Below are 15,185 nucleotides of genomic sequence, written 5' to 3'. Positions count from 1 at the left end.
GACTCAAGGAGTGCAAACGGTGACACCGTACAACAATGTCAACCAAATGAGGAGCCTCAACCTATTCCCCAAAGATCTACAAGAGAAAGTAGAGCTTCCTTCAACCATCACTTGATCTTAGATTCTGGAGAGCCGGAATCATACGAGGAAGCTATACAACATGAATCCAAAGAAGAATGGATAAAGAGCATGCAAGTGGAGATGGAATTATTACATCGCAACCAAACATGGGAGTTGGTTGAGTTGCCTAAAGGTAAGAGGGCACTTCAAAACAAATGGGTGTACAAGCTGAAGGAAGAAGAAGGCGAGAAGAAAAGGTACAAGTCTAGGCTTATGGTAAAAGGGTTTTCTCAAAAGAAAGGTATTGACTCCAATGAAATATTTTCTCTTGTTATAAAAAAGAACTCAATTAAGCTTTTCTTAAGCTTTGTGGATGCTCATGATATAAATCTTGAGAAAATGGATGTAAATACGGCATTCTCTCACGGTGACTTAGAGGAGGAAATTTGCATGCTTCAACCAAAGGGGTATGAAGTAAAAGGTAAGGAGAAAATGGTTTGCAGATTAAAGAAAAGCTTGTATGGTTTAAAGCAATCATCAAGAAAGTGGTACTTGAAGTTCAATCGATGGATGTTGGATCATGGATACACAAGATGCAACTCAGATCATTGCGTCTACACGTAAAATTTGGGAGATGGGAAGCTCATCATCCTTATGTTGTATGTTGATGACATGCTGATTGCAAGTGCTAATATGCAAGACATCAAATACCTAAAAGAGGAGTTGTCTAAATCTTTTTCAATGAAAGATTTAGGTGCTACAAAGAGGATACTTGGTATGAAGATATCAAGGGACGGGATGAAGAAGGCAATAAAGCTATCTCAAGAGGATTACATCAGGAAGGTACCACAAAGGTTTGCAATGCAAAATGAAAAAATGATTTCTACACCTTTGGTTGGTCACTTTAAACTAACCAAGGATATGTGTCTAAAGACACAAGAGGAGTAAGCCTATATGTCTAAAGTTCCATATGCTACAGTGTTAGGTTGTCTTATAGTCAATGGTTGATGGCCGATGGTCAAACGCCAATGGCAAGTGTGGCTGGTGGTGGTATTCAATGGCGGGTGGCCGATTTCAAAGGCAGACTTTTCTTCTCAAGTGTGGCCACACATGGGCAGATTGGATGGTCCAATTTGGACTTTTCAACACAAGGGCGCTACACATGGCTGCCTTTCATGAGAGAGGGTAGTCCTTTTGGCCTATAAAAGGAGGACTCTTCTACATGAAAAAATGGATTTATGAAGCATTGTGGTGCATTGTGAAGTTGATTTCCTAACAGGATCAAACTCATTTGGGTGAATGGCTTGGTTGAGCTTGGTTCACTTTGAGGTGTAGTTTTTGTCCTCCCCCCAATCAAGTAGAGGGCAAGTCGCCAATGCAAAGAGATAGTTTCAACCCTTCCTGTTTGGCAGTGGCCTCGCATGCATTCCACTACCTTGGAGGAGATGGTGACAGGTACTTTATTGACTTGAGTGGAAAATTTAGCTATGCTTGTGTTGAGGTTTTGCTCAGCTTACTTTTCTTTTGCAAGGTGGTTGTTGTTGGCCAGCTTTTGTGATTCCAAAGAAGAGAGATGCATCTCAAAGGAAGCAAGACATGCCTTAAGCATTGATTTCTCATCTTGTAACTCTCGAATTTGTACTTAGAGACGGTCCATCGGGTCCTCTCATGGTGTGGGCACGAACATCCGTGTTTGTTTGATTGGGGTGAAAAATCCTCCCCCTTGCATCTTGTGAAAGATGAAGCCCTCTCTCTCTCTCTCCTACTCTCTCCCTCTTCCTCTATTCTGGAGGTGAGAATTGAGAAAGGGTAACCAACAACCACGGGTAGTTAGAATCAAGAAGCAAGATTCACGAAGCACAATGGGTATTTGGGTGCAATCATGTTAATGTGTTGCGTTTTTTGTGTTAGTTAGCATGTGCCAACAAGAACATATCATTAGCATAAGAACAATATTTAGGATTCATATATGGAATTGTGTATTTAAAATGAATGGAATGTTGTGTGGTGGGACATTTTTTGAACTCAAAGTTTAACTTGGTGAGCCAAAGAGCCCTTTTTCCATTCTCAACAATCAATTTTGGCGGGGACGTTACTGAGTGAAGTGTATTGATGAAGCACGCAGAGAAGCAAGGCGTGGGGGCCACAAGCAAGAGATGTGGGGGCTTTGCTAAGCACCCATTGGTTACTTCTCAAAATGCTCCAAGGGAGAGAGAGAGAGAGCTTGGAATACCAACGAGAGACCTCCAACCATCCACCAACCAAGAAACATAGCAGGGCCAAGTCTACTAATGCTTCTCCTCCACCTCGCAAAAGAGTGAAACTGCCTGATTCAAGGTATCCCCAATGTCACACTTCATGCATGCAAGAAAAGTAAGAAATGACTCAGGTTCTCTCTCTCTCTCCCCCCCCCCGCCCCCCTATGTGTGTGTGTGTGTGTGTGTGTGTTCCTCTGTTCAGTGTCCCTTGCATGCAATCCTAGATCCGCTCCCGAATGAGCAGTGGATTTTCCATTCACAACTAGAGAGAGAGGGGCATTACATATGTAGATGGAATGTCAAATTCTACTCTCTTGATCACGTAACATTTTGGTTTTTGTTAAGGTTCTTATTGTATGTGTGCAGTCCGATAGAGAGATCCCAAGGTGGAGATCCCATCACAAGAGAAATTTTGTGTAGCTGTGGAAGATTTCAATGCTTCTTATGGCCTCTCCACCATGACTGGTTTAGATCCCAAATTAGTGAGGTGGGAGCACCTTAGTGATGTGGAATGGTTTAGTGTTTTCAAAAAAACAAAGGATCCCAACCAATACTACATTAAATGCCCTGCATTCGCAAAAGGATTTGTCAAAGAATTCAATCCTGTGTTGATTGCAAGCAGTACAACCATTAAGTTCAACTGGGCTGAGTTCGCTGTGTAGTATTTGCAGGATCTCTTGTGAGAATGGCTACTTCAAGGGCCATTTCAAGAAGTGGAGGATGCATAATTCTTAGCATCAAGTTCCAAAACATGAGGATGAATCTGCTTAAATGTGTGAGGAAAACTCGGTCCGAGTAGGTATGAGCAATAGGTTAGAGCTTTGGAGGGCACACCATTGTCTCTTTGTAGCACTCTACAAGAGGCAGAAAACCTTTCATTTTGTGACTTGGAGGATTTGTAACACATTGCAAAAATTGTCTTTCATTTGAGAACACAATTGCAAGATGCTAAAACGGATCTCAGAAATGCACAACGGGAGCTAGAAATCGCAAGGGTATTGCAAGCAAGCAATGCGAATGTTGGCCCAATTGTCACGACGATGCGACAAAAGTTGCATGATGCTACCAATGAACTGCAGACTTTATCATAGAACTATGATTTGAATGCAAAGCAAAAAACGGAGCTCAAGGTAAAAATAGACACAATGAAAGAGACACTTAATGATTTGGTGTTTCCGCACTGTGAGGACACCCTAGTTGATAGCTACATTGAAATAACCTCTTATCTGCTAAGTGTTCATGATTTTTAAACTAGCACCTTATGTGTGGTACATGTGCACAACTAAGATATGACTTACCATGCTCTTTTTGTCTTTTTTTTGTAGACTGAGGTGGATGTAAAGGAATCCAAATTCTAGGCCGTTAAAAGTCTGTTGCACTTGCTGGTGCATATGCAATCCAGGCTACAAGGCTCTTCTTTTCCCACTGCACTATGTAATCTAGCTGTTGCCATCTTTATGCCAAATAGAGGGGTGCATGACGATACTGGGAAGGACCAGTGTACTGGCTGTTGTATGCAGCTTGAAGCACATGAAATCCTTGCAATGGTCAAGCTGCCCTGTGAACATAGCTACCACCTGATCTGCTTTGCAGCTGCGTGCTCCCTTGCGAATGAATATAGGGCTTCCACCTGCTAGTAGAGGATACCAACAGAGTGGTTGGGAAAGATTGTAGGGGAAGAACATCCAATCCCACTAGACACTGGTAAGATAATCATAAATTTCATGTGTGCTAGTTAACATCTTCAAAATGCTAACCAACATAGTGACTTGGTTAACTAGCACATATGGTATGCTAACTAGCACATTGGGTATGCTAGCTAGCATAAATAGATTTATAATAAGCATTATGAGCATAGTAGTAGTATGCTACATAGCATACTGAGTATGCTAGTTAGCATATTGAACATACTAACTAGCATATTTGGTGTGACAACTAAGCATGCTTGGAGGTATACAGGGTATGCTAACTAACATATTGGGTATGCTAACTATCATATATGGAATTATCATTAGCATCCAAAGCATAGTAGTAGTATGATAAATAGCACACTGGGTATGCTAGATAGCATATTGAACATACTAACTAGCATATTTGGTGTGCCAACTAAGCATGCCAACTAGCAAACTTGATATTCTTACTAACATGCCAACAAGCATGTTGGGTATGCTAACTAGCATACTGGGTATGCCAACTAGCATACAAGATATGCTAACTAACATATTTGGTATGCTAACTAGCATACTTGGTATGCTTACTAGCATATTGGGTATGCTAATTAGCATACATGGAATTATAATTAGCATCCTGAGAATGGTAGAAGTATGCTACATAGCATACAAGTATGCTATTTAGCATATTGAACATACCAACTACCATTTTTGGTGTGCCAACTAAGCATACTTGGAGGTATATAGGGCATGCTAACTAGGAGTTTTACCGAACACCAAGCAAGTTTTTTTGAGCAAACCAAAAACCAAGCGTATTCCACCAAAATAATAGCCATTGTCTAACAAAATTTGTACCTTTTTTTGTGGGCATCAATTATCCTAGTAGAAATTGCTCATTCATCTTTCTTGCAAAAACAATTAGAATTTTGGAACGATATATCAAGACGCTAGAGTTGATCACAATTATAATATGATCTACCCCTCCAAGAATATTATGGAGCCTATCTATTATTTTTGTGGCCTTATCAACTCTCTCCTCTCTCTCTCTCTCTCTCTCTCTCTCTCTTGCACGTGCGGAATGTGTTGACAAGGGTGTGCACTACTATGGTGTGCAAAGTATAACTCTGACTAGTACCCTTCTATCTCCGAACAAGTATGTGAAGCTGAGGCATAGTTGAATGCTAATATCCTAGAGATTTCCTTAGAAAGGACTCTTCATTAATAGAGATTTTTAGTAAGGCAAAATAGTTTTGGACAAATTCTCACATTGTGACTTACCTCTACGACATGAGTTTCAGTGAGGGAGGCACCGTATACCTAGCTAGGTACGATTGGGACCGCCGTCCCCGATGGGGGGGCAGGTGGTCCCGTGCCCCCAATCGTTCCTAGCTAGGCATGTGGTGCCTCTCGAGCAGAAGATCATGATGTTATGGATTGCATGAAAAGAATTTAAAAAGACTCTGTTTCTAGCATGAGAATATTTCTAAGTCTTCTTGTGTCCACTTCCACACGTCCTCTATCCAGCGTGGCTTAGGTGGAGCTCTACTCTTCTATGAGAATACTGAAGAAGCTGTAGTGGATTTTGTATTTCCTCAAAGCTTACCAAAGTCACATGCGTAGGCCTCATTGTCAGCAAGTACCTTGGGGGTCTACAGAGTTGGAGTTGATCAAGAGAGGTTTCTGTCACATGCTCCGTGTTGACGCCATAAGGTGGCAAATAGAACGAAAGACTTTCCCTGAGGTCCCTTCCTTTTCATCAAGAGGCTGCAAACTCCATGGGGGCAAAAGTAGCTTCTTGTAGAAACGCTTCTGGTAGACAGGTGGCTGTCAAAATGAGTATCATACCATCGCCTCCCATCTCCTCACGCTCAACATTCACTTCCCTGTTTGCTGCTCTCTGCTGCGGTGACTCTTGAGAATCATGTGCGTGCCCTTTCAGAAGTGGTTGACATCGCAGAAACATTCGCGCACACACACACAAACCACCACCATCACACAGAGCGCGCCGGTTCCGGTGTCCAAGACATCCTGGAAGCAGAGTACGCGCAGTGGCTGGAGGGGCAGGAGAGGATAATAGTTGGGCTCTGTGTGTAGAGGGCCAGGGGTCATCAGAGGATGATAAGACACTCCCACAGGCAGTGCACAGGGCTGTGCAACGCTATCATGACTTTACAGGAACATCAGCTATGGCACCGCGGCGGATTTGAACTTTGAATTTGAGCCATTGAGGGCCACCTGCAGGACGAGGGCAGCTCTCTCTCTTTCTCTCTCTCTCTCTCTCTCTCTCTCTCTCTCTCTCTCTCTCTCTCTCTCTCTCTCTCTCTCTCTCTCTCTCTCTCTCTCTCTCTCTCTCTCTCTCTCGCTCGTGCACGCAGCAAGCCAGTAGATTACACATATAAAACAATCTTTAAAATGGTGACGACATTAAAGCCCCTGGTTTGCTGCTGTAACCAGTCCGCGCCGGCGCGGAATGGTTGTAGCACCAAACCAGGGAGGGGGACGGTCATGCGCTTATGGTTGTTTCTTTAAAAAAAAATGTAAATTAGACCACAGAGCTATTATAGCAGGCAGTACCACAGGCAAAAAAAGTGGCACTGGTGATGGTTTGCGGCAAGAGATCAGTCAACTACGTGCCCTTAAGCAAACGATTGTGAGGCGGCATAATGTTGAGGTGTTGAGGACGGATGACAATACAAGAGGCCTTTTTATTTCCATGATTGTAGAGATTGGGGCATTAAATTGTAGCCATAGACATTGGTGTGTAGGAGGAACAAATCTGCTCTTGTGATGGTTTCTCTTGTTTACATGCTGCTGCAAAGGCGACAGGATCTAGAAGCTTTAAATTTCCATTATGTGATTTAGGACTAAAAGATTCTTTAATCTTGGCCTAGATATCCTAGGACCTTGGGAGTTTTCAGCAGTGAGAGCACTCACAACATAGGAGCTTTTAAGAATTTGTTGCTTCATGACTTTACCTCTCCATCTAGCAGACAAATGCACTTGAGACTTGGGCCTTTCTTGTGTAGAAGAACTTGCATTTGACTTTGGGTCCGATCGCTTCTATTTAATAATTGTGAAAGGCTAGATGGGCAAGAAATTGTCCTCACAGAAAGTGGTTCACAAAGCAAAATGAGCAGATCAAGCTTCCTTTTGGAGGTCCCTACAAGGAACCTCTTCAAGCTTTGTTTTATCCTTGAATTTGCGATAAGGAGGTCTTAGAGAATTAAGAGGCATCTTAGAAGCCAGTGACGCTCAAGGTGCCATGGAACTTAAGCGAGACAAGAACTTTTGGTAACTAGAGCTTGCAACAACCCCTTTACTAACTCTTCTTGAAATACCTTGCAGCTTTGCTTTTGTCTTGGACTCCTCCCTTAAAATAGGTTCTAAGACCTCATGCATATTGTCAGTAGCTATGTTCACAAATCCAAAAGACAGCAATCAATTACCACAAGGTTAGGCAGATCTATGACATATCGATTAACTGGCTTGTACAAGCACCTTTTAAACTCTTGGAAATGAACTCCATTTTACTTAGATTTTTCACTTTTGTGGCTTTAAGAGGCTTCTATAAAAAAATAATTCAATAGCTATTTAGATGTCTAAACAAAAAACCCTCTTAGAGAAATTCGCACGACACATAGTATGAGTTGATAAAAAATGTCAAGAAAATAAATCTCAATTAGAAAAACTCTGAATTTATTAATCATCTAAGCCAAGTAATTAACCTTAGATTCGTTTCCCATAGGGTGGATACAGAATAACCCTTAAAATTTGCTAGGGCAAAATAGGGAAAAATCTAACCTCGTGCATAAGGAGGAGTCTTTAAATAAATCTAATCTGCCGATTGGTTTGTCATGTTACTCTCGGACCTTAGCTCTTTTTTTTTCAAGTCTATCATTTAAGTAGTGAGAAAAATGGCCCCGATTATGAGAACTCGCTTCGGTGGAGCCCACGACCGCGAGGCGGGAACAAGCAATGTCAACGGAAAAGGAAAGGCTCCCATGGACGAGCAAATACCGGCCATCTCACGGGTTATTGACGAAGAAATGGAAGAGGTAGGTCCCAATTTCTATTCAAGTTGTTTAATTAACATTGCATACGATTAGTTAGGAATGAACATATCCCCGAACATGTTGGAGAAATCCGACAGAAACGTCGGGCATTGAATGCATAGTACATTAAGTATAAAGTAGGAAAGAAATGATTGATGGGTATGCTGTTTGCAAGAGGAAAGAATGTTTGCTAGGAAAAATTTAGCTCGACATGTTCATTTTATTTCCAATGTTGAATCAGTCCTGACCCCCCTACTGATCACAGGGGGCAGAGTTCCTCGTTAGGGCTCTTGAATCCACGACTTGCTTTTTATGCGATGGATACCCACGACTTGCTTTCTATGCGGTGGGAACTCACGTCTTGCTTTCTATGCGGTGGGAGTGTCCATGACGTGCTTTCTATGCGGTGGACATACCTAGTTGTATGGGCAGCTAGGCGACAACGGGATGAGTGAACTCTCGCTGGAGGGGGGATGTTGTACCTCCAGAACATTGGAACTTTTATGAATAAGTTTGAGTAGAATTTTTACTAGAATTCTGTCTTGGTGTTGTTTGCAATACTGGTTGAAGGGCTGTTTTAACGAACCATGTGATTCGGAATTAAACAAGGAATATCTATGTTGAACAACCTTTGTGGTAGTAATTAGGACACACGAGGAAGTGTGAGTGTGGGGGTCGAAAGTGGGGGCTTGGCTCGGGTTGCCAATGCCTACGAGATGGGTGGTCCCGATTGGTCGGGAACTCTCTGTCCCCATAGTGCTTACTCGATATTGGTATTACTCATTGCCCCTAGAGCGGTGAATCCTCGAGAGTACGTGCCTCTAAGCATGGGGAAAAAGGCACTCGGGGTTTCTCTCCTCTTGGAAGGTGGGTCTTAGGATCGCTAGATAATTAAGTACGCTTCCCCTGCAAGGTGGAGCTAGATCTCGTTGCTAGTAGGCTCGAACTCGACTCACTTTGTGATGAGAGATCGTCCGCTAGTTGAACCCTGAACCATTTTGTTTGCTTCCGCTATAGATCTAGTGGCCACCAGGTTTACCAGCAAATCCGTTGTTTGATACGACGGGGTGGGGACCTCACAATTTCAGATGATAACCTTTTTCCGATGAGCGTAAATAGTGTTAAGTATGGAGCCTGATTTACCCTTGTAATTTTCTGTGGTAAAAGCGCACATTTGTAAGGCCCCCATTATGAGGAGAAGCCATCGTGCATGAAAGAAAATCACTCACCGGAAACCAAAATTTTCACGGACAAGAATCAGGGGCAACATTAGAGGCCTCGGGGGCGGAGGCCCTCGAGACTTTTTTTTTCACCGAAATATTCCTTTTCGTCGGAATATTATGGCCGGACGGCAACCGGAAAGTGGTCGGAAAACAACCGGTCGGTTGGCCGGTGGCCGGTAGTCAATGGCCGATGGCCCGTGGTCGGAAGTCAATGGCTGGTGGCCAGTGGTCGGAAGTCAATGGCCGATGGCCGAATTCAAAAGCGGACTTGTCTTCTCAAGGGCGACCACACATGGGCGGATTGGAGGGTCCGTTTTGGACTTATTCGCACAAGGACGGCTACACATGGCTGTCTCTCAAAAGAGAGGGCAGCCCTTTTGGCCTATAAAAGGAGGCCATTTCTACACACATTTCAGAGTGTGAAGTTGATGCAACAAGGTGAGTGTGAGGTGGTGAGAGTGAAGCAAGGCGGGAGCTCTATCAAGGGTTTAATCCCTTTGTAAACTACTTCTTCTTTTGAAGTGCTAAAGTCATTGAGTGGCTGCTTTCTCGTGGACGTAGTCCACATTGGGTGAACCACGTATATCGTGTGTACTCTCTCTTTCTCTACTCTATAATCTCTTGTGTGTGAAATCTATCTCTCTCTCCATTAAGTAATCTACTCAAAAATCTATTTAGCTATGTCTTATTTCCTAACAAATAGTGTATATACTATCAAAACATACATTAAAAAATAGTCTTTTTGCTTATTTTCATCAATTTTTTTTGATATTGGAGCTTAAAAATGGATAAATTTGCCAAAAGGTAATAAAATAGTGTTCTTCAATGGATTTTCTTAATTCTTGATTTTTCAAATTTGCTTTTTTAGTGTATTTTATCATTTTATTTGATTTTTTTAATAAACATGTCAAAAATTAATAACAAATAGCAAATGAGCTCAGATGGAGAAATTGAAGATATGTTGATGATTAGAAGAACAAGACGGGCATACACAAAATTTTTCAATCAAAACAACAAACGGAAGCGGAAAGCCTAAATTAGTCCGTCGAGGCCTGTTTTTGCAAATTCTTGCAGAATGAGCTAACGAAGTCTGGTTGAGGAAATTTTTGAGTCTAATGGAGATTTCATAGCCTAGTAGGACTAGCAGGGGAATTTGGGGAAAATAGTTTGGGAAGTCCGAGTATAGATATCCAAGGTAGACCAAAATCATCTCATTTCCACTAGTAACTCTTGGAGAAGAGAGCTCTCTACCTTTGATGGAATATTGCTTTTGTGTATTTATCCTAAGGAGAAAACCCAATACCTAAGTCAAGAACACATTATCATAGTAGGACTTCACTTTGTGGAAGACCAAACTATGCAACGGATCTTACGACTTGGAGTATTTTGGCCCACCATGAGAAGTGATGTTCACTCATTAGTGAAAAACTGTCTTCAATGCCAGAAATTTCCTGAGGAAATGAGTAAATGCCGCCAAAGAGCTATTGAAACTGAAGCAAGAGATTATGCTCTTATTGGAAACCAATTGTATCGGAGAGGAAAGGATCAAAATTTGCGTCTTCGTGCAAATGAAGATGAATATATACCCACTGTAGAACAAGGAGGAATCTCAAAGCTCGAGCGGGATTTTCCGAGCAATCCCTAAAACGAGCGAGATGGGGCAAGGCACATATAGATTACCTCAAGTTATTATGGGTTGATGTACGATACCATATTATGCATTTTTAAAGTAACTCTAGAGAAAACTGTGGGAACTTGAAAATAATTCTATTATTGAAATGAGGTCATTGTTTTAAAAACTCCACATCATGGTACATATTAAAGTATGGGTCAAACCATCATATGAAGCCTACCATCGAGGGGGTGGGAAAGTTAGTGGTGTTACCAAAGATGGTGGTGACAAAGGTGTCAAGGGAGGTGGTAATGGTGGGGATTAGATAAAAGAGTATGCAAGGTGAATAAAGTTATGAACACTTTTTTTAGAACAAATTCTCCCCATGCAAGTTCTCTTTCACCCAACCATGTGATAAACAAAAGAAACCTAAGTTTAGTATATTTCCATCTATAAATTTTGAGATTTATCTTCAAAATTCAAAGTAGAAGGTGAGAAAACCTACAAATTTTAGAGAAATTTAGTGGAAACACTTTCATTTTAATTTTCCATGTTTATATGAGCTATGCTCGAAGTTCGTAGGCTGCTTGGCAAAAAAGATATCTTGAAGAAGCTGAATCCGACCACCTAGGGGCTTAGAGTCTTAGTCCTATTATTGATGGCCTCATGAGCACAGTTTGCATTGCTGACAACAACATCAACACGGGTAAGAAAAAACTGGAGAGCTGCTCCAGGGTCGTGTGCTGGAGATCAGCAACTGTTACCTACTAGAATGTATTGGGTTGCCAACACCATCTTTATGGGTTGTTTAATAGAGTAGCCCTCCTGTTCTATAGGTCTGTGTGTGTGTGTGTGTGTGAAGGACACACGGATAGACTAGTACACCTTAACAAAAATGAGGATACAACACAAAAAACCCTTACTCGCATGCATCGAGGCACAACATTGCGATGAGAAACCGGCAGGCTGAGGAGGTAGGGCAGAAGGGAGGGTAGTACTTGAATAAAAAGCGTAGGGAGATAGCACAACAGGCGTCAAATGGAGTATCAGCAACATCGCCATCGTCATTACCAACAAGCATGAAGAATCGGGAACATGCTAGACCAAGCAAGGCAGCCTGGGAGGGAGAGCAAGCGTTCTTGGGAGTCGAGAGTCCATAGTTGTTGGAGGGGACTGGTAGAGGGCAGCAATGGAGACTGGCTTAGATCTCTCTCTCTCTCTCTCTCTCTCTCTCTCTCTCTCTCTCTCTCTCTCTCTCTTCTGATGGTCCAAAAAAAATGTATATAATTTTAAGGTGTGTAAATGTTTCTCAAATTCATGAAAATATGTGTCATACTGCCTAAAACCTTCCCTTGCACTTAGGCGTCGCATTTCAAAACCAAAATAGTCATGCACTCATTCCCCTAAATCCTCATACACCTTGCCACATTACTTAGGAGATCTTACAAATCCAAAACATAACTGTTTTAGCTTTTTTAACTAACTACCTTCAATTGTTTTGAAATGAGGTTGGAAACATTTGAGCAGGGCAATATAATAATTAGGAGCGCAATGCAACCCAATGACAAGAATAGCATTTCTCCAAGTGATGCTTCTAGCAGAAACCACGGTGCAACCTTGCATGCCTTAAGTCAGGATGGGAAAGAGCTTGGATACGTGTTCTAATGGAATGTTGTCGACAATGCTCTTCTTCAACTATGGATTGTTATGCTCATTGGGAAGGACGAAAACAAGTTGTCCTCCACCAGGAACCTTTTCTAGAGACCAACCATTACTAGCAATCTGATGCTCCAAAAACTTGTCTAGCTAGTAAACTTCCTTGTTTATGGCCTCGGCAAGAACTGGTCGTGGTAGCCTATGGTAAGAAAGAGAGAGAACATGCAAAGAAAATCCTTGTATTGCTTGCTCGAACCCTAGAACACCCTCCAAAATATGGCAATTTCTAGCAGCCTCATCCCAAAACTCCCTGAATTTGGCTGTCTCCAAAAAATGAGCAACATTTATCAATGTCAGAAAGGGATCCTCCATTTGAAGCTTTTTAGGTATCAAAAACATGCAAAGATTGAAGCTTGGTGCAGAAAGAACCATCAATGCCTTCAAAAGGGATTCTTGCCACAATTTGGATATTCATTCTAGACGGTTCAAACTGATAAAGCAGCAGTAGGCACAAGTTTTCATCCAAGTTGTAAGTCTACGTGTTAACCTACTCCTACACATATGCCTCAAGGTTCGGAAGGATGTCTAGATTGTAGAGTTTGACTGCCACAATTTGCTCCATAGTGTACTGAGGTGTAAGAGGGCTCCCCCATAGGCCCGCTAGCGATGCCTTTGGAGGGCCCTCAATGAAAGTAAAGGTTGCCCCATAGCTGAGCAAAGTCCCCTGCTGCTGCTCCGCATTCTCTAGCAAACCCAAATCTGTTTTTTCGCTAGGGGGTGCTTCAACCACCCTCTATATCAAAGATGCACCTTTTGACAGCTTCTACCGGTAACGCAGGGAAATTCTCTAGCTTCAGTTTCATCTCCTGCTGCCACCTCGTTTGATGACCTGTTGTTGCAAACTCTATGGGGCTGCGGGTAAATATGAGCCGAGTCTACTAATTTGTATTGGGACCTCTACTCTGGAGGGCATATGGGAGAGCGCTCTAACCTCCCTCTCCGGTGTCGTCGGTACCTGATCCCGCTGCATTGTCAAGAGCGCTTCTATCTCGCAGCAACAGTAGGGCCTCTCTCTCTCTCTCTCTCTCTCTCTCAGTTTTTTAAAGAAAAAAACTGAGAGAGAGAGAGAGAGAGAGAGCGAGAGTGCATTTTGTTTTGTCTACTGCACATTGGCGTGGTGCCGTGATGTGAGGGACTGTGTGCATTTTTTGAAGGTTCCCCCACCCTTCATTCCCGCATGAACTTGGGACCAATTTGCAGAGATCCGCACCACTCTTCCTTTGCACGCCGTTGTAGGGTCATATACGATGTCACAAAATGATTCATGGATGTGGGAGTTTGCATTAGAAAATTTCGGAGGTCATTTGGAGGGCCTTATAAGAAATTGTATTTCTCTCTCTAGAAACTTTTTTTAAAATGCACTTGCAGCTTGTGAGTACATCCAAAAGGACAACCAGACACTCTAAAAAGTAGATTTATATTCCCAATCGTCCTTGAAAACGGTCACTTTTTTATTTAATGCGAGCGTCTTTTTCAAGAGGCAGGTGTGGCGCATTCAATGCAGCTTACGTCATCACTGAAAGTTGAAAAGTCACAAACTGTAAAATAGTGATAGATTTTGAGGATTTTGACACCACCAATGCATCCGGAATGCCAAAATACCTTAAAAACGAATGTCTACTTGTCTCATTCCGACATCCGGAGAGGCAAAAAATGTCAAAAAACCCCCAAAAATGGGCTTTTTACTTAAAGCGCGCGAGGAGGCATTCTAAAATTTTAGAATGCCCCTCTGCGCGCCATTAGTATAAAGCTCCTTTTAGTGATTTTTGGACACTTATCTTTCCAAAAAGCCCCTTTTTAGAGGTTTTTGAACATTTTCCTCTCAAAAAGCTCCCTAAAAAAAAGAAAAAAGGGCCTTTTTACTAACGGCGCGCGAGGAGGCATTCCAAAATTTTGGAATGGCCCCTCGTGCGCCGTTAGTACAAAGCTCGTTTTAGTGATTTTTGGACACTTATCTTTCCAAAAAGCCCCTTTTTAGAGGTTTTTGGACATTTTCCTCTCAAAAATCTCCTAAAAAGAGGAAAAAAGGGCCTTTTTACTAACGGCGCGCGAGGAGGCATTCCAAAATTTTGGAATGCCCCCTCGCGTGCCGTCAGTACAAAGCTCCTTTTAGTGATTTTTGGACACTTATCTTTCCAAAAAGCCCCTTTTTAGAGGTTTTTGGACATTTTCCTCTCAAAAAGCTCCCTAAAAAGAGGGAAAAAGGGCCTTTTTACTAATGGCGCGCAAGGAGGCATTCCAAAATTTTGGAATGCCCCCTCGCGCGCCGTTAGTAAAATGTTCTTTTAGGGGTGTTTGACATTTTTGGCCTCTTTGGATGTCTAAGCGAGGCAATTGGACATTCATTTCTAGGAGATATGTGCGTTCCGGACGCATTGGCAGTATCAAAAGTTTCAAAATCTTCCACCACTTGATAGTTTTGTGACTTTTTGAGTTCTAGTGATGACGTATCCCGTATCAAATGCACCACATCTACCTTCTGAAAAAGGTGCTCGCATTAAATAAAAGAGAGTGTTCGTCTTCAAGGACCACTAGATTATTAAATGAGGAGAGGGACACCTTTTATATTTTTGTTAATATCAATCTATTTTTCT

At 42.2% G+C, this 15,185-nt stretch overlaps 1 pseudogene; it reads right to left on the bottom strand.

Annotated features, from left to right (window-relative positions):
* Positions 1–12,501: 12,501 nt before the first annotated feature.
* LOC147419803 (eukaryotic translation initiation factor 3 subunit K-like) lies at positions 12,502–13,561 on the bottom strand (annotated as a pseudogene).
* Positions 13,562–15,185: the final 1,624 nt, after the last annotated feature.

This window comes from Adiantum capillus-veneris, chromosome 29, assembly GCF_014529385.1.
Source record: "Adiantum capillus-veneris isolate H3 chromosome 29, ASM1452938v2, whole genome shotgun sequence".
In the NCBI taxonomy this organism is placed as follows: domain Eukaryota; kingdom Viridiplantae; phylum Streptophyta; class Polypodiopsida; order Polypodiales; family Pteridaceae; genus Adiantum; species Adiantum capillus-veneris.
The sequence above is the reverse complement of the archived record's forward strand: the minus strand, read 5'-3'. Positions and strand labels throughout refer to the sequence as shown.